The sequence below is a fragment of the Crotalus tigris genome, unplaced genomic scaffold, assembly GCF_016545835.1.
Source record: "Crotalus tigris isolate CLP2741 ecotype Arizona unplaced genomic scaffold, ASM1654583v1 scf7180000024342.5246164, whole genome shotgun sequence".
In the NCBI taxonomy this organism is placed as follows: Eukaryota; Metazoa; Chordata; class Lepidosauria; order Squamata; family Viperidae; genus Crotalus; species Crotalus tigris.
This window is the reverse complement of record NW_024100512.1, coordinates 4,658,513-4,686,081: the sequence shown is the minus strand read 5'-3', so window position 1 is coordinate 4,686,081 and position 27,569 is coordinate 4,658,513. Positions and strand designations below refer to the sequence as shown.

The window sequence follows — 27,569 nt, the reverse complement described above, 5'->3', positions numbered from 1 at the left end:
CTGGCTGAGGAATTCTGGGACTTGAAGTCCACAAGTCATAAAAGGGTCAAGTTTGAAGACCCCTGCTAAAGATAATCTGAAATCGCTTTTCTCAAAAACACACCATCTACTGTGTCAAATAAGGAGAATGAAGCCTGCACTTCTGAATTTATGAAATACCAATAGCTGGCTTTGAAATGCCATTCCTGTATATAGTTTTTCAATTGGGGGGGGGCTCTTTTAAAAAAATGAATAAGTTACCTCACAATGCCCAATATTAGCATGATTAGACGGTAGTTAGTCATTGTCTCATTATGTAAGCTGAAGTACTGAATTGGCTCTCTCTGCAGTGTACTGCACCATTCAATGCTTAGCTCATCTAGAAAGATGAGTAATTCATTCCCATTTTAAGAACAGCAAATAGGAGCTTTCTGGGGGTAGGCTGAAGTCCAGCTCAAGTTTTAGAATATACCTTAAGTGTCTTATTTTAGTTAGAAATCTTTGTGGTACAGGATTTTATTAATTTGATCTGGATTTATTGACCCTGAACAAAATATGGCTGGGATGACTATGCGTTGGAAGAGTTTCTTCAACAGTAGCAGTGTTCACAGTCAGTATTCTATGCAGCTGAACTGAGCTGCCCTTTACATTGGTCGCTATGCGTCTGACACAAACCCATAAAGCACATATTACACAAAGCCATTGGTGGGCTATATTTGGTTTTAGTCTAACATATCCTGCTAACTTTAACCCCTGTGGTTTTTTCAATATGGTTAAATAAAGCTTAGAATGCTGTGTGGACTCAGTCATTTAATCCAACAGGAATTCCAAAGAAAATAAATTATCTGTCTCCTTTTAGCTTAGCAAGGTGTGGATTCAGCACAGATCAGTTGATCTTGGTGCAACTGAATTAATCTGAAATTCTATTCTTCACTCAATTTAGAACAGGCATGTCAACTCGCGACATCATGTGATGTCGCGCAACATATCACGACTTTTCCCCCCTTGCTGGCAATGAGGTGGGAACAGTTTTGGCATGACGCATCCGGCCTGTAGGCCGGCAGTTTGACATGCTTGATTTAGAGCATAGCTGTAACTCTCATGTAAATCAGCTAATAATTCATATTATTAATCCATTTAACTTACATGCTCAAGTGTAATTATAGGTGTCTGGTGGAAGGGAGGACAAGAATTATAAAAATGCTTATACTTCCCTACTATTAGGTTGCATTTTTTATTAAAGTCTTATACATATGCACATTAGAACAATCTTTAATATTTACTCCAAATGAACATATACTGGTACATTGCTAAGCAAAGAGTATCAGATGGTCTTGTCAAACATTAAACAGAAATTACCATTTCTTGATTCATGCCTTTTTTTCTCTTAGTTTTATTGAAACAAATATCTTCAGGTACAGCTCCAGGCAGTTGAAAAATATATGTAAAAGAAAGTGGGAAAAATTCTATAATTCTATTTTATGTCTAATAGCAGAAATACAGTTTTCCTAAATTAAAAACTTCTGACAGGTGAAGACAGTTTTCATCTTGTAAGATACAGAATAAAGTAAAAATATAGTAACATTCAGGCTGCTTTTTAATCTTAATCCTGGAAATCTAATGTTTTCTAGGGAAAAAAATGAAGTAAACCTGCATCTAACTAATTTCTGCCTATCATGCAGTTGTCAAAAGATGTTGAATCCTGCTGAGGTGAATGATATATATTCATAATGTTTTCCTACAAAAGAGCAGACATATTTGTCTAGTCTGATGAACTGAATTAAAGTATAGTGATGTCTAGTAGAGTTATGCTTCGGCCCAGGGGAATATGTAAATGTGGTGATAGCTACAGTCGACAGTTCATTCCTTTTTTCTGGGATTAACAACTATGTGATCTACGGTAGGAAAATAAGTGGCTGCTTTAAGAAGCTGTAGATGTGTCCCAGATTTTCCCTGCATGTTTCTGCTTTCACATCCAAAGCCCTGTCTGCAACTCTATTAAATTAATAAGATGGTCTGATAAGAGACTGAAGAACACAATTTCACAATGGGGTGTTGGAATGTTGCTGTTCCATTCCACATGTCATTTATATGCTCTTAATTGTAAGACTGAGTTAGGAAAACCAGCAAAATAGCCCTAAGCAAGACTCATAAAATCATGCCTTAATGGCTGAAGTCTTGATGAGCAAACTGATTTGGGGCACAATTGCTGAAAAGAAAAGCAGTTGTTTGAAGGTGGAGTAAAGAAGACTTAAAAAGTAACTTAAGGGGGGGGGCCTAGCCATTAATGCAGTTAATTAGAAAGTTATCTGCACCATCTGGATTCTACCAGGTGCGTTCTTGTATGTAACATTCAGCTTATTTCATCCCAGGACACTAAGTGGTATCAACACTGTGAATGCAACTAGATCAATAAAATATGAAATGGTTGTCAAAAGTCTGCTATTTCCACATATTGCAGTATTCACCATATCTGGGCAAAGGAAATTCTAGTTAAGGATGATAGGTCTGAACTTTGCAAAGGATCCAGTTTCAAAAAGTTGCTGTCCATCAAATGCTACTTAGTCATGAGGAGGATTGGTATCTCTTATTGTGAGCTGGATCCAGCCATTTCTTCTCATTCCTGGAGCACTCCTTGATGGAAGGACCAAATCTGTCTTTACTGTTTAAGGAAGAAAGACAAAATTTGATATGATGTGCATGCTCACCCTGATGTCTCCATAGCAACCAAAAAATCCACAAAGAAGCTGAGAGTCATTGCTTAGCAACATGAGGCTGTTGACTCTTATTTGCTACTTCAGTTATTAAATAAGAATCTGCTGGGATCTTTGGACTCCTCACTGGAATGTAGGATATAAAACAGTGAAGTCTAAGAAGACTGCATATGGTGGAGGAGAAGTTTGCATTGTAGGTATGTCATGATTGAAAAATCCACCATATTTAAAAACTGTCCCATCGGTTGTCAGTATTGTTGTTTTAATCAGTGTTGAATAGGCATTTGCATATCAGCTACAATGTTTGTTTGTTTTTGAAAAGGGGGTCAGCTATTTTCCAAAGCACCAAAGGCAAGACAAGAGGCAGTGGATGGAAACTAATCAAGGAGAGAAGAAACCTAGAACTATGGAGAAATTTCCAGACAGCAAGAACAATTAATCAATGCAACAGTTTGCTTTCAGACGTTTTGGGTGCTCTATCACTAGAGGTTTTTAAGAAGAAATTGGACAGCCATTTGTCTGAAATAGTATAGAGCACGGGTGTCAAACTGCCGGCCTGTGGACCAGACGCGTCATCCAGAAGCCACACCCACCCCATTGTCGGCAATGGCAAAATCAGCCCGATACATTGCGCAACGTCACGTGACGTCGCGAATTTGACACCCCTGGTAAAGGGTCTTCTGCTTGAGCAAGGGGTTGGATTATAAGACCTTCAAGGTCCCTTCCAACTCTGTTATTCCGTTCTGTTGTATTGTAGTAGTTACTTATTAAGAAAGTGAATGTTGCTTAAGGCTCTAACCATTGTTCCTGATCCTGACAAACTTTTCTCTCTGGCCTATTGTGAAAACACATCAGGTTGGCTGGAACAGGACTTTTCCAATGGAGGCTACAATTGATTGAAATATCCAATTTCCCCTTTCTCCCCTACCTTGCACCCTCAAACCAATCATAATCTCATTTTTATTCCATCAAGCTTTACTCATTTTATTGCTTACTTCCTATGTGTTTTATTAAATGTGATTAAAAGGGATTACTTACTAGTTTACATTTTTTTAAAAAAAAAAATGGAACAATTAAAAATTGAGAACAAAATGCACTTCAAAGAGAACACTGCTCAATCTTTTTGAAAGGGAAATGTAAACCAAAGTAAAATAGAAAGTACAAAATGTATGAGGTTCTCTATCTATACAGTAATACTTACAAAAATGGAAGAAAACTGTTATTCCTACAGTATGAATTGCTATGTTTTGTGGGCTATTGTCTCCATTGTTGTAGTTTACTAGGCCGTCTGTCACAAAACAGAAATGTTGACCGATCTTTTTCTGTTCAGGAAAAAGGGAAGCATCTAATTAATCATAAAAATCTCAGAGTGAAAGCCTTGTTCACTAAATAGAATGAGTGTTCCGAAATGCTTTTTAGGAAATGCAGGAAATTTAAATCTTATGTACAAGTAGTCCTCAACTTACAACAGTTCATTTAGTGACAGTGCAAAGTTACAAGGGCACTGAAAAAAGTGACTTTTTCACACAACGGTGTTGCCTCCCCATGGTCACATGATCAAAATTCAGATGCTTGGCAATTGGTTCATATTTACGACAGTTGCAGTGTCCCAGGCTCATATGATCACCTTTTGCAACCTTCTGACAAGCAAAGTCAATGGGGAAGCCAGGTTCACTTAATAACCATGTTACTAACTTAACTGCAGTGATTCACTTAACAACTGTGGGAGAAAGGTTGTAAAATGGGGCAAAACTCACTCAACAAACGTTTCAGTTAACAACAGAAATTTTGGGTTCAACTGTGATCATAATTCAAGAACTACCTGTATTAAGAGACCTCCTATAGAATGACAGTGTCAACGCTGCTAACATCGGATGTTCTTGCTTTGACAATACACAAAAATGCAGATATTTTCTATTTAACCTGTTTATTACTTTTAGAGTTAGAATTAGATGGTGCTGGAGGGGAGGGGGAAGAATGTGCATGAGAATTAGCCATAACAATATCTCAGAGTATTCTTCAAGGTTGTTTGTAATAAGAGGAGATAAGAAATGGCAGTTATGCAACTGGAGGGAAAGTTCGCACTTCAAACTAATTGGAGAATGTGATTAATAACTCTTAAATGAAGGAGTGAATTATGCTTAGATACTATGTGTTTAGGGGAGAATTCAGATTTTGGCTTCGCCTATCTACGTGCTGAAGCTATGTTTTCTCATTAAAGATTCTTTAAGGTAAACAATGCCTCAAAGTTCTTTGAAAAGTTTCTTACTTTGGAACCATGACAGACAGGGCATAGTGAACACATACTGAACACATCCATTCCTAGTTTATTTTTGCTGAGTTCAGTTCCTTACTTATGCTGTCAGAAAGTTCATGAAAATTCTGCTAGGCAGAAAATTAAATGTAGATAGATCAACAGTGTGAATTTAAGTCAACTTCATTTGGCTTAATTTGGTGGGAGAAAAGGTTACTTCTGAAGCAAGGGTGTTCAAGATCCCTAGAGAATTAATCTTGTCTTAATCCCTAGAGAATTAATCTTGTCTAAATCCTAACTCAGGAGTCTTCAAACTGATGTGCATGCAATTGCCAAGCCTGGCTGAGGAATTCTGGGAGTTGAAGTCCACAAGTCATAAAAGGGCCATGTTTGAAGACCCCTGGACTAACTGATTTGGCAATAATCTTGGATCAGATCACGCCTGTGCAGATTGTCTGTATCTTTGGATCCTGGAACCTCCCTTGTTTTTTAGAAGAACTGAAATGAAACCATGCAACTGATGCCTAAAGAAGTGCTTATGAAGGAAGACAAAGAGAACAATTCAATCTAACCCTCCTTTAGGTGGGAAGTTTATTGAGAGGGTGGTTTGCTTCTCTGAAAGACTATTTGGACCATTTTCAGTCTGATTTCAGGTCGGGTTGCAGTATTGCTCATGCTTGCGGATAATCTCTGGAGGGCTTTGGATGAGGATGGCCACCCATTTTTGCCTTCCTGGGTCTCTTCCTGGTGTTCCATAACATTCATCGTGGTTTCCTTCTGAAATGGCTTAGGGCAGGGATAGGCAACCTTGGCCCTTTTATGACTCGTGGACTTCAACTCCCAGAATTCCTGAGCCAGTATGGCTCAGCTTGGAAACCTCTCCCTTTCCCCTCAGCATGGCTGGCTCAGGAATTCTGGGAGTTGAAGTCCACGAGTCATAAAAAGCCAAGATTGCCTACCCCTGGCTTAGGGGGTTAGGAGGAGATGGAGGGATAATGGTTCTGCTCCTTCTGGTGCCAGTTAGTGTTGATGGAGATGAGTTCTCACCCAAGGCCCCAGAGTTTGGCACTCTCTCTGCTCCTATTTAACATATACATGAAGCTGCTGGGTGAGGTGAACTGTCAGGGTGAGGAAGTGTCTAGACAGGTCCTTTTAGAAGGCCACTCATGATGTTGCTTCTATTTCAGGAGATGAAAGAGGTAGTTAAACTCCAGAAACACTTTTACCCCTGATTGGATGACAGTCCAATTAATCAGGGTAGGTAGACAATTTGCCTGAAATGTCCTTATGGCTGTTTCCTACTCAAATTGCCTCTTCCCTCTCTGATGACTTTCAGGATTAGTTGACTGTATTGAAATATTGCCACAGGATGTATTTTTCATTAAATAAACTCTGAAATTCTGAAAAATGAAAGTGTTGCATCATAAATATATTATTTTTCTACTGGAGCATAATAGGACAGGGCAATAGACATAACATTAAAGATGCTGTGGATTTAAAACATACATTACTCATCAAAAAAAACCCCACAACTTTGGGGGTTACTTGATTTCTTTCCAGACTCAATTCAGAGGGCTTATTTAAGTCTCTGTAATTCTCAAGATCCAGAAGAAAATCACAACCTGTAGGGAGAATTAAAACTGACATGATTGAACAATCATACCGTATCTGATGAAGGAAGCAATGAGTGGTATCTTCCTGGGCTCCGTTCCAAGACTTGGCTTAACATATGATTATCAAATTTGTAGGACAGAGATGTCCTACAGAGGATAACAAGCACTTTAGAGGTCAAGATCAAATTGAAGAGGAACTTGCCAAACTGAAACTTGCCAAAATGAGTTTCAACAGAGATAACAGAGTAACAGAGCTGGAAGGGACCTTGGAGGTCTTCTAGTCCAACCCCCTGCTCAAGCAGGAGACCCTCTACCACAGGGGTGTCAAACTGCCGGCCCATGGGCCGGATGCGTCATCTCAAAACTGCGCCCACCCCATTGCCGGTAATGGAGAAAAAGCTCCGATACGTCACGCGACGTCTTGTGACATCACGAGTTTGACATGCCTGCTCTACCATTTCAGACATGTGGCTGTCAAATCTCTTCTTAAAAACCTCCTGTGATGGAGGGAAGGTCCTACAGTTAATAGGAAAAAGAAATGGGCCTTGGTTGAGGAGACCTGCGGGTCGTGGGGCATCACAAGTTCAAATGAGCCAATTGTATACAGGTAGTCCCCAACTTACAACCATTTGCTTAGTGACTATTGAAACTTAACAATGGGCACTGAAAAAAGTGACTTAGGACCAGTCCTCACACTTACAACCGTCACAGCATCCCACGCTCACATGATCAAAATTTGGGCGCTTGGCAAAGGGCATGTGTTTACAATGGCTGTAGCGCCCTGTACCCCGGTAATCACCTTTGGCAACTTCCCATCCGGCTTCTTACAAGCAAAATCCAGGGGAAAAATGTTTCCCTCACTGCCTGCCATGATTTGCTTAACAAGCATGGCAAAAGGTTGTAAAATCAGGCGTGACTCCTTTAACAACCACCTTGCTTAGCAACAGAAATTCTGGTTCCAACTGTTGGTTGTAAGTCGAGGACTATCTGTAATGCAGCCACCCTCCAAAACTTTAGCTGCCTTAACAGAAGAATTACGTCAAGAGAAGATGATTCCTCTCAACCATCTGGCCAGTCTATACCTAGAATATTTTATTACACAGCATTTTAGCAAAGGCACTGACAAACTGAAGCGTTTGCAGAAGAGATAGACCAAGATAACAAGAGGCTGAGAAATAAATACTTAAAAAGAACAATTAAAGGCAATAGGTACGCTTAGATTGCAGGGAGCCACGATTATTTTCTTCAGATGTCGGAAGGCCTGTCACGTTGAAGACAGAGCAGAATTGTCCCAGTTTGATAGGAAACGGTAGATATAAACTACATGGAATAAATTTCAGCTGGGTATTAGGAACCAATAAGAGACATTCTACAGTAGTACTGGCCAGCATAGGATCTCTTTCATGAAAGTAATTTAACCAAAGCTCTATGGACATCTGTTGAGGATGCTGTGGCAGCAATTCCTGCAATGAGCAGCAGCTTGGATTAAATGATTTCTCTCTATATTCTAGGATAGTGATGGCGAACCTTTTAGAGACTGAGTGCCCAAAACCTGGCCCCGCCCCTGCTCCACCCCCATTCTGCCCCCCATCTCCTGCCCCGCCTGCCTGCAGGGCCACTCACCGCCTCCAGGGCCCGCCGCAGATCTCCCAGGCAGCCCAGCAGCGCTATGGTGGTCATGCCCTCTGCCCGCGCCCTGCAGCATCAACTGTGCACAATGGAGTGTGAGGGCATAGTCTTGTCTATGCTGCCTGGCTGCCATGTCCTTGGCTGTGCTGCTCTGCGTGGGCCATGCTTAGGGGCGACTCTCCTTCAGGAGGGCTGTTGGAGAGGAGGGGATCACGAGGCTGGGGCAACAGCACGTATGCCCACAGAGAGGGCTTCGAATACCGCCTCTGGCACCCGTGCCATAGGTTCGCCACCACTGTTCTAGGATATGTTTTTATACTGCTATTGCTGCTTCTTATAGATTTCATTTATGTTACTTCCTCCTCCTGTTCTACTAGCTTGTGTTTTAAGAATTCCAATGTGTAGGAACCCTGGGTATTTCACATTGGGGGGTCCTTGATGTTCTCTGAGCTTGGTTGTTTTCTTGCAGACGTTCCATTACCTAAACTAAATAACATCATCACTGATTATGTTATTTAATTTGGGTAATGAAATGTCTGCAAGAAAGCACCAAAAAAGCTCAGACAGTACCAAGGATCTCTCATTTGAACCCTGAGCTACAAATATCCTGTCAATTCTACAATGAACCTGGCTGCAGCCATCTTGCTTGTTTTAGATTGCCACCTAAATGGGAGGGGGTGTGGAGTATCTTTGCTAGTCTGAATAATTCTATGTCCCATGGGAACCAAGGTCATTCTATTGGTTATGTTAGAGCAGGGGTGTCAAACTCGCCACATCACATGTCACAACATATTGCAACTTTTTTTTTCCATTGCCAGCAATGGGGTAGGAGTGGTTTCGCTATGACGCATCCAGCCCGTGGGCCGACATTTTGACACCCCTGTGATAGAGGGTTGAGTATATTATTAAACTATTCTATGGGGGAACGTAGATGATTTCATAGCATTGGGGTGGGAGTTTGACTTTGTAATAGTGTAACTCTTTGGAGGGAATTTCAGACTTGGTTTCATCTTTGACCTTGCCGATATTTTGTATCCAATAAACTTGTGCTTTGAGGAAGCTTCTAGCCTGGGAGTTCTGATTTATTTGGTTCTATCTATCAGGACCATGACATGTTCTTCTTTATTGGTATTTCATATTATACAAAATAGGGATTATATACTTTTATAGTACCCTAGTCTAAAAGATGTAAACCTTTTTGGGACCCAAATCACCCTGGGGGCTCCTGCCGCTACTTTATTAAAGAAAGAAAAAAAGGAGGTGTTGGCAGCTGTATTGGCAGACCTGTTCCATTTCATCTCTTTTGGCCAATGTACACAATAAAACAGAAAAAGCCAGCTTGCTGATGGAGAAAGGAGAGATTGGACAGTGTGGAACAGAGAAGTCACACACACACATACACAGATAGGACAGCATTATGTATTGTTTAGTATAATAACAGTGTGAATGAAAACCAATAGAGTTTATTCTTAACCCAACAGAGGGGGTTGTGTAGGTGGAATATTGATTTATTTTAGTTATTTTATCCCTCCTTTATTATTTCTATGAATAATTCAAGGTGGCAAACGTGCCTAATGCTGCTTCCTCCTCTTTCTCTATTTTCCCCACCACAAGCCTGTCAGGTGGATATGACTGAGACAGAGGATGACTGGCTCAAAGTCACTCATCCAGCTTTCATGCCTAAGAAGGGACTAGAACTCACAGCCTTCTGGTTTCTAGTCTTGTGCCTTAACCACTAGACCAGTGGTGGCGAACCTATGGCACGAGTGCCAGAGGCGGCACTCAGAGCCCTCTCTGTGGGCACACACACCATTGCCCCAGCCCTGCCTCCCCCCCGCAGCCCCCTCCTCACCAGCAGCCCCTCCGGAGGAGAGCCAACCCCGGGTGCAGCCCACTTGGAGCAGTGCAGCCAAGCACATGGCACCTGGGCAGCAGAGGATGCTGCAGGGCATGGGCAGAGGGTGTGGCCACCATGGCACTGCAGGGCCACCTGGGCGATCTGCGGTAGCCGTGGATGGCCCTACGGGTGGGCAGGGGTGGATGGGCAGAGCGGGGGCAGGCTGGGGGTGGGCCAGTTTTTGGGCACTCGGTCTCTAAAAGGTTCGCCATCACTGCACTAGACCAAACTGGCTCTCAGTTAAATCTCTGATTTATTTTTAAAAAATCATGCAGAAATTGGGGGAGTCTGGCATGGGAAAGACAACATTTGCAGTCACCTTATGAACAAAAGGTATGCAATGCAATATGAGGACAAAGGTAGGATAAATACGTGCTTTAACAAAGTTCTTCCAGGATGAACACTAAGATGCCAACAGAGTAGTGACTATATACCATTAAAAGCCAGAGGAAGGGAAAATGCATGGATTTACTTGCACATGTCTCTGTGGTACATAATATACTTGCTTGACAAATCTGGAGATCAAAGTCCGTTATTAAATCTAAGTAGTGACCCCATTTAGGCATCGTTAAAGGAACAAAAGCTTCTTATTCTAAAGGAACATCCGAAGGTCATAACTGGTGTGTCAGTTGCAACTCTTCCTCAAAGGGAAAGCTTTGTTTACAGTCACTCAGTCATTAGTCACCACTCAATTGGACTATAGGTAGTCCTTGACTTACAACCTTTTGTTTAGTGACCATTCAAACTTACAGTGGCACTGAAAAAAGTGACTAATGACTGTCTTTCATATTTACATTCCCATCAGAAACTAGATTTAAAAAAGGAAGGGGAGGATTGGAACAAAACAGTAACAACTGTAATAACAATTGTTGCTACATCTCTCAGGAATACATATAATAAAGACATTGTAAGGTGGTGGGAAGTTAGTTTTTTATATATCCAATCTTTATTACATTTGCAATGCTATTGCAGAGTTTCATCCTTCACTTCTGTAATCCCTAAGTAGGCCATAGCTGTTGTCTTCTTGCCTGAAACTACAATTGTGGGCAGAAAAGTAATTAAAGTGAATAAGGAAAATATTGGATTGCTCTTGCACAAATGTTGTAAACAAGAAAGAATTGCAGAGAGCCGGAGTAATGCAGCACTTAAGGTGCTGTATTAGGAGCAGAGAAACCAGGCCAGAAAGGATTTAAGCCCCCTCCACACTCTCTTTCAATCTAACCTGCAAAAAAGGCTTATTACTTTGGGGGGAAAAAATGGGAGCGGGAATGCTACCTATGTTGACCTGAATTTGTAGAGGCCAGGTGAAATATACTGTAAACCCAACCAATAGTCTTCCTATAAATTAAGATAGCTATTGGGATTGCAGTATTTGTGTATGAGCTTTTCATGTTTGTGGTTTGATTCTGTTGGTTCTGTTTTAAATTTGGGAATGTAAATAAATATACTTTGTTCAGTCAAGCACCATTGTTCCTCATAAGTAAAGGTTGCATCTATAAACATCATAGTTTTACACTCATTTTCCTTGTTGGGAAGATTGGTTCCTGACGAGACAAGAAGATTTCCATTATAGAGGTCTGAGCAGGAGGCTTAACAGTTTATTTATTTATGAGACTTATATACCGCTTTAAGTGCAAGCACTCTCTAAGTGGTGTACACCAGTAAGCAATGTATATATATATTTACATTGTCCCCAACAATCTGGGTCCTCATTTTACCTACCTCGGAAGGATGGAAGGCTGAGTCAACCTTGAGCCGGTGAGATTTGAACCGCTGACCTGCTGAACACAGTCAGCTAAAGTGGCCTGCAGTACTGCACTCTAACTGCTGCGCCACCTCAGTTGATGAGATTGCCGGGAACACTGGCACTGTTGTGTTCTTGACTGCACTCAGTCTGTGGTGATCTTGAGGAGGAACATTTGCTTTGTCTGTTCATGGAAAGAAAGATAATTATTACCCATGATTTGAAGCGGCTTTAATAATCATGAAGGGATATAAGCTCTTGTTTTGATTGCATGATGAACCTGAATGAGTCAGCTCTGGTCTGTTCAACTGGAGATTGGTAGACGTCTGAGAATACAGTCAATAAAGCATTAGATATGGAAGATATAAATATATACAGATATAGATAATGAAGTATAAGCTATAGAACAGACATGTCAAACTCGCGACGTCACGTGATGTCATGTGATGTATTGGGACTGTTTTGCCATTGCCGGCAATAGGGTAGGCGCGACTTCTGCGTGATGCGTCCGGCCTGCCGGCCAGCAGTTTCACACCCCTGCTATACAAGGTAAGTCACAGATGATTGGTTACTGGAGCTTTTGCTTGCTCTCTTGTTGCCTTGTACAAGTAGTCCTCAACTTACAACAGTTTGTTTAATGACTGTTCAAAGTTACATCACTGAAAAAAGTGACTTATGACCATTTTTCACACTTATGATTATTGCAGCATCCCTGTGGTCATGTGATCAAAATATGGACGCTTGGCCACTCTTATTTATGACGGTTCCATTGTTCTGGAGTCGTGTGATCACCTTTTGTGACCTTCTGACAAGCAAAGTCAATGGGGAGGCCAGATTCACTGGCAAGAAGGGTTGCAAAATGGGGCAAAACTCACTTAACCAATGTTTCACTTAGCAACAGAAATTTTGGGCTCAGTTGTGGTCATACGTCAAGGACCACCTGTGGTAGCTTGCCCAAGATCTTTGGATTGGCTCACAGCTATGCACTAAAATTTATGCCTACTTCATATCAGGCATCAAAGATGGAGAACCTATGGCTGTCTAGAGGGGAGATACTAGCTGTATTTCAATAATAGCTGAGTCATGAAAGAGTTTCAAAATTCTGATTGAAATAACATTCTGTAGTTAGAAATGGGTTGTTTAGGTACTAATATGGAACACCTCTCCAACCAACATTAAAATAACCAAAACGATCAATCGACTAGCATAGACAGATCAATCTGATGGAAATAACAAGGACACCAGACAATGGCTGTGTTTGCACAACATGCTGAATCACAGATTTTGTTTGGCTAATGCTTTCAAACAGGAAAACACTGAAAACAACCTAAAAGCAATTCTAAAACTTCCAGTTATTTCAATATTTCAGTATCTTCCATCAGAATTACTATTGCTTTCAAGCTGTGAATGGCCATTTTTATGTGTAATATGACTGTGTCCACTTTGAAAATAATTGGGAAGAAACACTTCTGCATGAGTCTGAAAAATACAGTGGCTACTTTAAGGAATTGCAAAAGCCTGAAAAAAAATTAGCCTGTTGTGATAAAGAGTACAGAGGAAATATGCTTGACCATATCTAAAGCATTCCTTCTGAATCATTTCTTTGCATAGTTCTAATAAGGAGGACCTGCCATTCGTGTAAGATTCCCCTTCAAAAATCCATTCGTAAATTCATTTCTAAGATCTATCAAGCTGGCATCTGCAAGATCTTTTTCTGCAGTAGGCTCATTGCTCTGGAATGTTTTCATGGTAATAAATATAATTTCTTGTCTGTTTTCACAATTAAAATGATTGTAAATAGGAACCTAATACACAAAATGCCAGTAATTTTATTTGTTATTGTAAAAGTTTCAAAATTTGATTGATCACCTATATTTTTAAACTGCTCAAAATGAAGCAGATGAGACTTTTCAAGGAAGGAGGAGAAAGGGATGTTTTTTTTTTTAATGTCAGTTTGAATTTACATTATTTTGTTGAATTGTGGAGATGGGTTCCCCCCCCTTTGTTTTATGTTTGAGAGGATTAGATATTTAAATATTTAAAAGATAAGGTAATCATGGTAAACCTTTTTGTGGAGCCAGAGATATAAATAAATTAATCAATTTTTCAGGCTATCATGGTCAACAGGCTGTACTTACTGATATTCTGCTTCCTCTATTACGAATTCTAATTAGATTTTAAACTCATGTAATTGAACAATTAGTTTTAGGGACTTGAGATTGATTCAGGAAACCAGAAGCCCCATGTCCCATTTCAATTCTGTACAGCTATTCATTTACCTATAAATGCTCCTAATTCCTGATTATGCTATAACCACAGCAGGTGATGGCTATTGGGAACTCAGCCCCAGGGGCACACTTGCTGATATCCTGAGAAAAATATGTTTATAATGATACCCAATTTGCTTAAATTATTTGTAAATTGAGCACCATGCTGTGCTACAAGCTTAATTTAAAAAGTACTAGCAAAAGTAATGGAGACCTTGTGAGGATTTTTAAAAGTGCATTGCAAAAATTGAGGACAGAAATTAATCTTTAAATAAGCTAAATGATGCTAAACAGTTTGAATTAAATGAACACATTAAAAAGCATTTTCAGGGACTTGCCACAAAATAATTTTAACTTACACAAGAAAACTCTCTTCAGCAACACTAGAACTAGAGGAAGTGTTATATTGAGTCTAATTGTATAGTCAACCATAGTGTACATAGTGCAACGATGTAAAAAAGATGTTGAGACTCTAGAAAGAATACAGAGAAGACCAACAAAGATGATTAGGGGACTGGAGGCTAAAACATATAAGGAACGGTTGCTAGAATTGGGTATGTCTAGTTTAATGAAGAGAAGGACAAGGGGGGGGGGACATGATAGCAGTGTTCCAATATCTCAGGGGCTGCCACAAAGAAGAGGGAGTCAAGCTATTCTCCAAAGTGCCTGAAGGCAGGACAAGAAGCAAGGGATGGAAACTAACCAAGGAGAGAAGCAACCTAGAACTAAGGAGAAACTTCCTGACAGTGAGAACAATTAATCAATGGAACAACCTGCCTCCAGAAGCAGTGAATGCTCCAACACTGGAAGTTTTTAAGAAGAGACTGGACAGCCATTTATCCGAAATGGTGTAGGGTTTCCTGCCTGAGCAGGGGGTTGGACTAGATGACCTCCAAGGTCCCTTCCAACTTTAGTACTATTACTTACTAATGGAAAGTTGGTTTTATCTCCTTTTCTTCTCCCTCCCCATTTTTGCATCTCCTAAGTCAGTGTTTCCCAAACTTGACAATTTTAAGGCATGTGGACTTCAACTCCCAGAATTCCACAGCCAGCGTTGCTGGCTGTTGAATTCTGGGAGTTGAAGTCCTCATGCCTTAAAATTGTCAAGTTTGGGAAACACTGTCCTAAGTTAAAGTATCATGAAGAGTTGCCTAGCCTAGCCTACATATTGCAGTCACACACTGCTCTAGGGAAGAGCATAAATAAATTGAGTCAGCTATAGCAGGGGTCCCCAAACCCCGGTCTGTGGACCAGTACTGGGCCACGGCATGCTAGCACCCAGTCTGACAAACAAGCAAAGCCCCATCTGCAGGATGCAGGCAGCACACAAAACCACACACCCTCCAGTCCACAGAACCGGTCCCTGGTGCCTAAAAGGTTGGGGACCTCTGAGCTGTAGTTTACTTAGCAAACCATGGCTTAGTTTATAGCATAATTGCAATTGCAGGTAGGGAATGGAAAGCTGGTCCTTCCCTCCTATCGCATCTTCCAAGCAGAAGATGCTGCTATGATGACTTCCTTAGACATTCCCAATGCTACACATGCCACTGGAGCCAGTGGTCATTTAATCAGATCACTGCCTTTTAAGAGTTGAGAAGCAGCTGACCAGCCTCCTTTAAAGAGTGTGTGGAAGTGACATCATCTATGCATTCTAGCATTTTCTATATTGCTATTAGTCTGTTACATTCAGTTTTAATATTTATTTATTAAGTTTATACGCTGCCCAATTTCCAACAAGTCTGTGATAGATATCCTTATCCAAACTAAAGTTCATAATATACCAAAACTAAATGGTTATAAGAGTAGAAAAGAAATGAAGGATCTAGAAGTAATGGTTCTTCTGCAAAACTATGCGTCTGGGAAGATATGTCTCACTATTTTTTATTGGAGTCTAGTTGACTTTCTATTTTTCACACTGACATATCCAAATGAAATATTAACAAAACAGTTGCCACATGTGTGCAACAGTCCTATGGTTTTGAAGAAGCAAAATTCCCTTTCTGGGTTAGGATGGTTGTCTTGAATCCTGCATGGAGTTAAAAAACGTAAGTTCCATTAAAGGCAATGGTTTCAGTAGCCAGTGGCTCTGTTCTCATGATATGATTAATGTAACTATAACAATTGAAATCATTGCCATAACTGATGACAAACCAGTGTGTGTGAGTTCCAGGACTCATGGACCCATGGATTAACAATAGGGTCTGCAACTGTACTATATGTTAAGATAAAATTTGATAGACTAATTCATGGCTTAATACATCATATGAACAAGGTGAAATATGTGCTGCGTCCTGACTTCCCTAATTAATATAGAACATTTATATGGCTGTCCAACTCAAACAATATGACTCTTGTTGCCATTCTCTTCATTAAATGCACAAGAGAACAATAATTAATGCCACTAAAGTAAATGAAAAGAAATAATGACAAGGATTACAATATACCTCACTAACCGGGAACTCTATTCATTTTGACCCAAGTGCCTATGGGAAAAAGCTAGGTCACAACTGCCTTTCTAAATATAAACACATATTGGGGGATTATTCCAAAAGACAGGGGCAGCCACAGAAGGGCCCTGGATGGTAACCCTCACTGCTGGAGAATATCAGATGGCAAGAAATGCTGTGAGAAGAACAGTCCAGAAAATAATCCAATGTTATGCCATGCAGGGCTTCATAAATGATAATTAGCACCTTAAATTATTCTTATGGGAGGCAGTGTAACTTTTGGCATAAATATGTTAAAGATGATAATGAAGAACATCCATAATTGCCCATTCTGCACCAGTTGAAGCTTCTGAATGTTTTCAGAATGGGTTTCAGCCCCATCTGGAGCATGTTGCAATCATTCAGTCAAGAGGGGACTAAGGCATGAGTTGCCGTGAACAGGTTACCTCAATCCAATGACAGATGCAACTGCCACCCAAAACAAAATTGTGCAAAGCCCCCCTGATCATAACCTGCTCAGCATAAAAAATTTTCATTATCCCACCTTTACTTTGTACAATTCAGAGCAGCGTACATAATACTCCTACCTCCTGTTTTCCCCATCACAGCCAACCTGCAAGGTGGGTTGGGCTGACATAATGTGACTAGCCTAAAGTCACCCGCAGGAGCACAAACACTTGTAGTCTCCTGGTTTCTAGCCAACACCTTAGTTTCTCAGCATCAGGCAGATCATCAGGATTGAAATGATTGTGCCAATGACCTATTTTGTTTTCCTGTTCCAGAGATCATTGACAGGATCTTCTGCCCTGTCTTTTGGAAAAATCCCCAGAGCATTGAATGATGTATCAGACTGACCACAGACAGCAACAGATAGAGATATTTTGATGGGTCCCTCTCCCCAGATGGTAGGGACATGCTGTAAGACTGAATTTTGTGGAATAATTATAATTTCCCCAATAATCAAGTGATGCCTTCCTGACCTGTTGTAAAAGGTAAACTAAGAACATGCCCAATTCTACCCATTAGTATGATGAGAAGTTGAGATCAGGTCATAACTGTAAAGAAAAGCCATGAAATTAGGCCTCAGCAGGAATTTTGATGTTCCACACACTGGCTTTCTCAACAACTCCATGGAAACCTCAGCCAGGGAAGATGTTGGGAAGTAGCATGGATAATATTTTAACAGTATATCCAGTTTAATATTCTAACAATATTTCCACTACCGGGTGTCAGTTCCAGCTCGGAAAGTTTTTCCAGCAAGCATATAAAAAGACAGAAAGCCAAACTAATGTCTTTGGCAGCCTTTCTATAGGGCTACAGCAGGTGTACCACTCACTTTCCAGCCTGACTCTTGTATATTAGGAAACTTGTTTTAAAAAAAAACACCTCTTCTGACATAGGAGAAAGGTGTTTTATGATAGGTAAATGGGGCTTATGGTACACATATGCTATTTATATAGATTTTTGTTTTTGCATGTGTTTGGAATATGTGGGAGAGGTTGTCGTTGTTGTTACCAACCTAGGGCCTCTGGGAATGGTTGATAAGTAAGTACAGAAAGCAAATACAGTAAACCAACCACTAAAAATATTCAGAGCATGATCTGTTTGGAAATCCAGCTCATTGGGGTTTATTCAGTATAGTATATTTAAACTATGGATTTCCAGGTTGGGAGAGGGGTAAAACAGTGAGGGGGGAGGGAGAGGGCCTAAGCTACGTACCATGTGGCCCATCCCATCTTATAGAAAATTGCCATTTAAGGTCAGTGAAAAACATTACCGGCAGCCTGAAGTAAGAGTTAGCTGTAGGCTGGTTTTGTTCCTTCGGCCTTGGCAATAAAATTCTTGGAGCCAGTCTGCCCATAAGTTGCCTGGGAACTGAGTGTTAAGCTGCTTTGAGTTCTCTGTAAAAAGGCGGATAAAAGAAACATTTTGCAATATGTGGCTTTTGCTTTGTGCTTAAGTAACCTTCAGAGATATTAACGGAATGTTTCTTGTTACACTTTGCCGTTTTACAGCTTATCATAGTTCCCTATATATGGGCATACCAACATCAAAACTGAACCCATTGAAATTCTTTGCAACTTTGTCAAACTGCACTAGCAACCCATCTTTCCCCCATGTGAATAACTGGAATTGCATACAAAATACAAATAAACGGAAACCATCACTGATATGCCCAGCTGGAGACAGAATGGATTAGTGCCAAAGCAGAGGATGGCCACTTGGCAAGGCTACTCTCTAAGAGCCTTGGAAAGACAAATTAGCTTTTTCACTTTTCTACCCTCACCTCCCCTACCCCCTTAAGATTAAAGGCTCTGTGGCTCTAAATCATGCTTCAAGCACGTTCAGTTTAAAAAATCAGTTTCCAGAAAACTTCCAAGCAAGCACAATTAATATTTTGGGCAGGTTTGGCAAATGCTAACCTGAAATTAGTGAGAAACATATAAATATGGACAGTATGTCAACAAAATACCCTTTCACTAATTTATTTTGCCTTGATGTTTTGATTTGTGTATTTATCAGGCTAAACAGACTTAGAAATCTGCTTCATATTTTATCATAGTGTTGAATAGGTGATGGCACACAGGTCTTGAATTTGCAGCTGTACTTCCAAACAGTTGCCCCACATTATGCACTTTCCTTTAAAAACAAAACATAATCAAATCTCAATGCCTTTGAATAAAACCTGTAGTCAACAAGTTGTTATGGTTCCTTTCATACAGCTATGGTTTATAGCAGTGGTGGCGAACCTATGGCATGGGTGCCAGAGGCAGCACTCGGAGCCCTCTCTGTGGGCACACATGCTTTTGCCCCAGCCTCTCCTCTCCCGCTACCCCCTCCTCTCCAGCAGCCCCCCTGAAGGAGAGTCGACACTGAGTGTGGCCCACGCGGAGCAGCACAACCAAGGACATGGCAGCCAGGCAGCATAGACAAGACTCTGACATCACACCCCATCATGCACAGTTGATTCTGCAGGGCGCGGACAGAGGGCATGACTGCCATAGCACTGCTGGGCTGCCTGGGCGATCTGTGGCGGGCCCTGGAGGCGGTGAGTGGCCCTGCGGGCAGGTGGGGTGGGGGATGGGGGCAGGGCAGGGGCAGGGGGTGGAGCAGGGGCAGGGCCAGTTTTTGGGCACTGGGTCTCTAAAAGGTTCGCCATCACTGGTTTATAGAATAAATCGCTATTAGCATTCAGACAGGCACAATTGGCATTCAGACAAATCAGCCATCAACAGACACACAAAGTTTACAATCTGCTCAAAAGAGACAATAAAAAAGCTAAGAAGGAAACAAAAAGACACATCCTCTCCAGCAGCTAAACCCAGTTAAGCAGGAATTAACACCAAGCAAATAAGCAGAAAACAATACCTGAATCAAGGAACTACTAAGGAGAAAACCAGCCCCTCCCAAACATTGGCAAGGCAAGCTATTGTACATGAAAGGGGAGAAAACTCCACACTCACTAGCACTGATGTTATCTAGATGCGTAATGAAATGTCTGCAAGCAAATAACCAAGCTCAGAGGGTGCCAAGGTCTCCACAAATCACAGTTAGTTTTAATTGATGAATATGGCTTACAAACTATGCTTGTTGGATTTACATCATATGCTGGAGCAATATTCAGGCATTGTGTAATTTTGAGTAAAATCCAGCAAACAGGTGGTGACCTCAAAGAAAAGGGTATTTTCAATACTTACCTACCCAGAGCAGCAGTCTAGGTAGAAGACTATATCTGTGCAAAGGTAAATACATTGGAAGGCATGGAATCGGGTGAGAAGTGAAATGGTGTTCTTCAATCTAGTGTTGAGACTTTAGAAAGAGTACAGAGAAGAGCAACAAAGATGATTAGGGGACTGGAGGCTAAAACATATAAGGAACAGTTGCTGGAATTGGGTATGTCTAGTTTAATGAAGAGAAGGACGTTACCCATCACTGGCCCTACAAAGGTTTTTGCAAGCCAGGCATTTGTGTGCCATTTAGCTGATGTCACATGCCTGACTTATGAGGAAGTGCCAAAGGTAAAATTGTTTACTGCTGCTGCTTATATAGTTTTAGTACTTTTCTCAATATTAGAATATGGCTGTTTTGTTGCTAGTCAACTTCTTTGTCCAATATTAGACTACTATGAGGACATTGGAGGTAGCACCTTTTTGTCCCACAGAATTCCCATTTTGAGAGCTGGAGGAAGTCCCGTGGTAAAAACTGATCTTGTCAGGATTATTGTTTATCTGCATTTCCCAGCACACTAACTTTTTTTGCCCTAGCTGTGTTCAGGAAGAAAAATTATCCCACAAACTCTGGAGATTAAAATGAACTGTATTGCAGTTGTTTGTATTGTAACAATGAGAACAACATTTGTAAGAAAATGTATGAGGAATCCCAGGAAAAAATATCATTTCTGCTATCTCTTGATTGATATGTGAGAGAGATGGGGAATAACAAACAAACATAAAGAGAGGTATTTACGGTATTTATTTGTATTCCACATTTCTAAATTTTGCTGACCATGTGTTGTTAAAAATCAAGATCTGGAATTATAGGGCTTTTTCTTCATTTTCTTTGCTTGAAACGAGACAATGTAAACACTGATTTAAGAAGCAGAATCTTTTTACTTCATACAACAGTGCTTAAATATTTTGTCCACTGCTAAGTTAAATGTGAGTCCCCTGGACTGCAAGGCATCAAACCCATCAGTCCTAGAGGAGATCAACTCTGACTGTTCTTTAGAAGGCCAGATCCTGAAGTTGAAACTCAAATACTTTGGCCACCTAATGAGAAGGAAGGACTCACTGGAGCCTAATGTGGGGAAAGATTGAGAACAATAGAAGAAGGGGACGACAGAGAATGAAGTGGCTGGGTGGAGTCACTGAAGCAGTAGGCGTGAGCTTAAATGGACTCCAGAAGATGGTAGAGGATAGGAAGATCTGGAGGAACGTTATTCATGAGGTCGCGATGGGTTAGACACGACTTTGCAACTAACAACAAGAAGAAGTTAAATGCTCTCTACCTATTTCTACCAATCCTGTCTCTCTTCCAGTTCTTCTGCTCATTGACTGCTGAATGGGGCTGTCCTGATTTTGGATGTGAAGCCAGTAACAAGCAAAAGGATTGGTTGATTCTTCTGGCTTTCCTTTCCCTTCTATTTTGCAGGACGTGCAGGGAAAACACTCACCAATTGCAGAACTGTGGCAGGAATAAAGTGGATTTCCCATCCCGTTTTTTATTTTGTCTGCTGCCCAGTTTCACTAGATAAATAGGTAGCCATATACCTGTGCTCAATAAATTAAGAAATCATATCTAAAGTTTCTGCTATGCCTTTCCTCCTACTCATAGCTTGAACTGAATGAAGTTTAAAAAACAAACAGCAAGTTGGAATCACAGAGAGCTGAGTTGCAAGCAGCACATTCATTTAAGAATTTGCTCCCTTCCTGTTTGATAGACATATGTAAATGTCAGCCTTCAGATTCCTCTGTGCTCAGTTCTGGTGGCAATGGGGTGGAGGTCAGTCTCATTATTCCTGTTTCTATTTCAGCCTTGTGTGGAACTAATAAGGACCACAGATTTAAAATATATATGGGACTGTTGACTGAGAGCTTTTGCACTGTTCTCATAAATTATTAACTGCTGCATTGTTTAGGCAGACAACAGCAATCAACAGTAGATCAAGCTGAAGAAAAAGGGATGTGCTCATATCAATCTGAAATCACTAATAAAACCACTCTCATCCCACCAGCTATTCAACATGAAACTTTGCCCTCCAACATCATGGATGCCAGAATGGAAGATTTTGTATACTTTGCAGGTGAATCTTGTCAGATGATGGGGGGAAAACATTATTTTAACAATTATATAGCTGAGGATTATTTAAAGCTGTCTCAGTCATGGTCTAGGGCAGTGATGGCGAACCTTTTAGAGACCAAGTGCCCAAACTGCAACCCAACTGCTTGGTCGGGTGCCGGGTGGTGTGGCCCATTGGGTGGGCGTAGCTGCGGTGGTAACAGCAGACTGGGTAGGACTAAAAGGTTTAATCAATCAATTCCAACTTTTCAAGATCTTTTTTTTTCCCCGCGAGAAGCTGAAATTGACTGATTGATTGAACCTTTTTTTTTTTTGTACACGGCGCGGAGGCCTAAAGCAAAAAGGTTTTATAAAACCCAGCTGAAGGCCTAGGACTGGGGTGACGGCGCATGTGCCCACAGAGAGGGCTCTGAGTGCCGCTTCTGGTGCCCGTGCCATAGGTTCGCCACCACTGGTCTAGGGCAGGGGTCCCCAACTCCTGGTCTGTGGACTGGTACCGGGCCATGGCATGCCAGCAACCGGTCCGCATAAACAAGCAAAGCCCCATCTGTGGGATGCAGGCAGCACACAAAATCATGCACTCTCCGGTCCATGAAAAAACCTTTCTCCACAGAACTGGTCCCTGGTGCCCAAAAGGTTGGGGACCTCTGGTCTAGGGACAAGCTAAAAATTAAATCATGGGAAGTGCCAAAAAAGAAGATACTATTAGATACAAATAGGGTGGGGAAAAAATCTAAATTGCAAAAATGTTGGTTTGTAAACAGCAGATTGTAGTTAGCAGTTGAGTCATGAAATTCCACCCAGCAAACAACATTTAGCTTCTATTGATCTGATGTAACTGACAAAAAATGTTTAGCCTAATTTCTTAGGATGCTTTATTCTGAATCAAAAACTCCCAGATCCTGCTCACTTTCTCTGAGAGTGAGGCTGTCTTTAGACTTGCTCCTTTTGTCTATAACTAAGGACCTACTAATAACCCTGACTGTTTACTTTCCATCAGAAAGCAAATTTACTCCCTTTGAATATTACATTGATCTCCGCACTCGTCCCCCCAGTATTTATAAATGTTCCATGAGATCACAAGAGCAAAGCCATTTTTTAAAAACATAATTAGAAAGTGCACATTATACAGAGCTACTAATGTCCTAGTGCAAGAGAATACACTGTAATGACAGATGCAGTGACACCACTCCTGAGGCAAAATATTTGCCTAAACATTATTGTCAACTTTTCCTCAAATAATTTAAAATGGGAAAGTCATCTTCATTTTGCTAAAAACATGATACACAATATGATTTTTTTCCCGTCTGATCTTTCTTTTTTGAGGAAGATGTTCGGGGTTTTCTCCCTTTGAAGTAAATTCCATTCAGATTTACCCAGATTTATGTGCTGAGGTGATCTGATGTTGAGTTAACTCTCTGTATTAAACAGTTAAGAAATATTTATTTCTAGAAACTGAGAAGGATTTGGGAATATTGATGGGACTTCTTGATAAAGGAATAATAAATATGTTGTAACTGACAAGCTCAGCCAAGGTCATAGTTTTGAATAGAACTTACAGTTCAAATAACCATTGCTTTCTTCCTCCTCTTGTTAGACCAAGAGCAACACAGACATATTTATACAGACAACATAGAATGGCGTCATCAAATCAACAGCCTGTATGTTACTGATGATTCTGGGTTTTAAGGGCAGACAAGTGTCAAGTGCTTATCTATCTGCCAAGTTCTGTGTTCCTATTTAAAAGTACTAGACTTTATTTTTGTGTGTGCTGCCAGCTGCACCTTGTAGTATTTCAAAAGGAGGATTTTGCAGTTGTATAGCTGTTTCTCCAATCAGTGAACAAGGTTTTACTTGTAGGGAAAATGCACTGCATTCATAACATACTTGCAAAGTTCTTTTTCAGTTGACTGCTTGAGTGAACAACTGATCTACTTTTTGTGCATGAGGAAAATATTGTGAGCATTTCTTATAATAATCTTCAACAAACTTAACTTTCATTTCTTTTTTTGTGTGTTCCAAAACACGTTACATCTTCATTTCATAACTTAAATCTCTCACATATATTTTTTAGAAATGTCATCCACTAGGGCACAAATGGAAGAGTATTGCATGTGGGAATGACTTGAAAGTCAGAAGGAAAAGCTGCAGACTAGACAACCATCATGCAAAAGGTACCTTCTAGCACTGATGTTATCTAGCTGGGTAATAAAATGTCTGCAAGAAAGCAACCAAGCTCAGGGAGCCTCAAGGACTTCACAAAGGAATCTCAGCCAAAAGAAGCAAAAGGATCATGTGAAGTGTCTCAGAAGAGAGACACTCCCTAATTTTCTGGAAAGCAAAAGTGCTTTCAGACTTGCAAGATTTTATCACTTTAATCTGACAATAAAGATAGGGTTGGTATTCATGGTTTGTCTTTCCTGACTGCACTACCTTCAAAGGACTGACAAGTACGGATAACTTAGAACTATAGAGCTGGTGTTAGAAAAATGAAAGCTTAGAGTGAGATGAAAGTAGCAAGAAGTTCAAAAACCAAGAGGTTTTTTAGTTATATTCAAAACATAAAGAACCAGCATGCCAGCTGCTCAGTAGAGAAGGCAAAATGCTAACAGGTAATAAAGAAAAGCCAGAACTATCCAATTCTTATTCAGTTATCTGAAAGCAGGATGAAGGGACAGAATAAGTTTGAGGTTAATAAAATTCTGGTCAAGGAATACCTCCTGACTTTGAGTTTAAATTTCCAGGCTCTGATAAATTGTATACTTGAAAACTAGCTGAAGGATAGTTTATGGTAAAACCCTTATATATTATCCTTCAGAAATCCTGCAGTGAAATACCAAATGTTATTTCTGACATTCCAAAAAGGAAAATGCCAGGGAACCAAGTAAGTGTGATGTTGATCTTGAGAAGATTCCAGAGCACATCATAAAGAGATTAGTTATAAACAACATGAAACCAATGCTATAATTATCTAGTCCTGTACAAATGTTGCTAGACCAAACTTAGCTTATTTTTTGGTCAGATCACACACATCAGGAATGCTGGGGACACAGTATGCCTTTACTTCAGCAAACATGTGATAAACTAAGTGTAAATGGAATGGCCTGACAGTCAAATGGGCATATTTTGCTTTAATGTTCCATCTATGACTTGGAGTCTTTCTCTCAGACAGCACGGGAGGATCAGCTGGCTTGCTGAACAGCATTCCAGAGGAATACATTTATTGTTTTATTATTTTAAAGTGTTTTAGGCCAGCAAGATTTCTTAAACGAGTTACTGATAATTCATGAAAACATATTTTTTTTGCATGGAGACTCTCAATCTGAAAGACATGACACAAAAGGAATAAAAAGAATAGACAAAATCTCAATACTGATAAAATTAAATATTTTACATGCAACATATATACAAATCAGAAGCAGTAAGGGCTAGTAGAATAGTTTTCTGAGCAGTTTAACATTGCTATGCAATAGTAAGAATATATAAGATAATGTTGCATAAGTAATATTCAAGTATAAGTCATGTTGAGATTGAAGACACATTTTTAAATAAATGTGCAAAAGAGTGTAGCAGAAGGAAAGATGGATGAAATAGTGATTTAATTGAAAGATTTAAAATTTCCTATCACAGAAAGGAAAACTATCACCAGATTAAGGAAAAATATAAACATTTTTTCTCTTTTTCTAGCTGGGAAATATGTGATCTCATGATGTTTTTGTGATATCACTCAGCCCAATATTGTTACATCACCAAGGCCAACCTTTTGAAATTGAGGTTTTATGCTCTTGCTAAATCTGTGGTCAACAAAAGCTAACTCCAAATAGTCAGGTTATAAACAGTTCATTGTTTAATATATCACAAATGAATAAGGTATGCACAATTAAATATAAATGCTTGTGGGCCCATAAGACTCATGACCCTGCAGTCCAAATCCTAGTGGCTACTATATTTAAGTCATTGAGGCCAATTCCATACTCAGTACAGGAATTCAGATTAAAGCAGCCTGCCTGATAGTGAATAGAACAGAACAGAATAACAGAGTTGGAAGGGACCTTGGAGGTCTTCTAGTCCAACCCCCTGCTCAGGCAGGAAACTGTATACCATTTCAGACAAACGGTTGTCCAATCTCTTCTTAAAAATTTCCCGTTGTGAAGCCTTAACTTGTATATACTCAATGGAGTCCCCCACTTCTCTAGATATTTGATGCCACTTCCATAATTTGGTGCTTGCTTCCCTTCTGTTTAAGAAAAAAGCTGAAGGCATCTAGTCCACATTCAGAGCAGCATCTCTATTTCTTTTGTAAGAAATATGGTGGTAGGCACTCGGTTTAAATCTTTTGTCCACCAGTAAACGTTTGCTTATAGAAGTGATAATGAAGAGCTAACACAAAACTGCCAATTATTCCACTATCTGATGAAATAGCAAGACAAATAATCTTTCCTCCTTTTACTAAATATAATGCATACTTCTCTCTCTCCCATACATCAAAAAACGGCTAATAATGTAATGCCGGCACAACCAAAACATGGTTTTTTTTTAAAAACTATCCAGACGTTTCCCCCAAGTTTGGAGATCAGGAAAGAAAACTAAAAAAAAAGAAAGATCCGCTCTGGAAAAATGTTTACATTTGCACATTGACAAGCTTAATTCACATCTTCAAACGGCTGCCTTTTGATAAAGCAGGTGGATAGTTTGTAATTCAGCGTCGAGACAACCCAGAATGCCGAGTGACAATTTCTGAACAATTCTTTGGGAGTAATTTACGGATGGAGAAAGTTACTAAAGAAGAGTTGTCGCGTATTTTCCAACCATCGCCAGGGAGACAATGAATCGACGGCAACGCGAAGCACAACGTCCCTTTTTAATCACCGCAGCCAACCCTTCCCTTCCCACAGCCGGTTAGAACCTCGAAGGAATTACGGTACCAACTCGCGGCTCCCACCTGAAACCCCGCCTTCCTCTGCGCACGCGCAGCATCACCTCGCCCACCCTTCCATATTACTGTACTCCTTTTAACCCGTTCCCTTCGCGTGCCCCTTCTTCGGTATTGTGACGCAAATGATTCCCACCCATTTTTTCTAATTCACGCCTCCTCGACCGCCGCCGCCGCCGCCGCCCTCGTCTTTTCTCTCACCCCCGCCTTCGCTCGCTCGCTCGCGCTCTTGGCCGTTTCCTGCTTTGGAGCGCGTCGAGCGTTGTGCGCTTCCGTCCCAGTCCCTCCCCCTC

General features: G+C 40.5%; 1 long non-coding RNA gene across 3 annotated transcripts; it reads right to left on the bottom strand.

The window, feature by feature from the left end:
• Positions 1 to 84: 84 nt before the first annotated feature.
• Positions 85 to 27,561, bottom strand: LOC120300519. 3 transcript variants are annotated; one of them, XR_005554678.1, is made up of 5 exons: positions 27,478 to 27,547; positions 18,322 to 18,445; positions 11,809 to 12,014; positions 3,895 to 4,015; positions 85 to 2,641 (listed from the first exon to the last, which is right to left on the bottom strand). It is a non-coding gene; the product is annotated as an uncharacterized LOC120300519 (long non-coding RNA). The 3 variants fall into 3 exon arrangements; XR_005554679.1 differs by lacking the exon at positions 18,322 to 18,445 and having other exon boundaries at positions 27,478 to 27,561; XR_005554677.1 differs by lacking the exon at positions 27,478 to 27,547 and having other exon boundaries at positions 18,322 to 19,326.
• Positions 27,562 to 27,569: the final 8 nt, after the last annotated feature.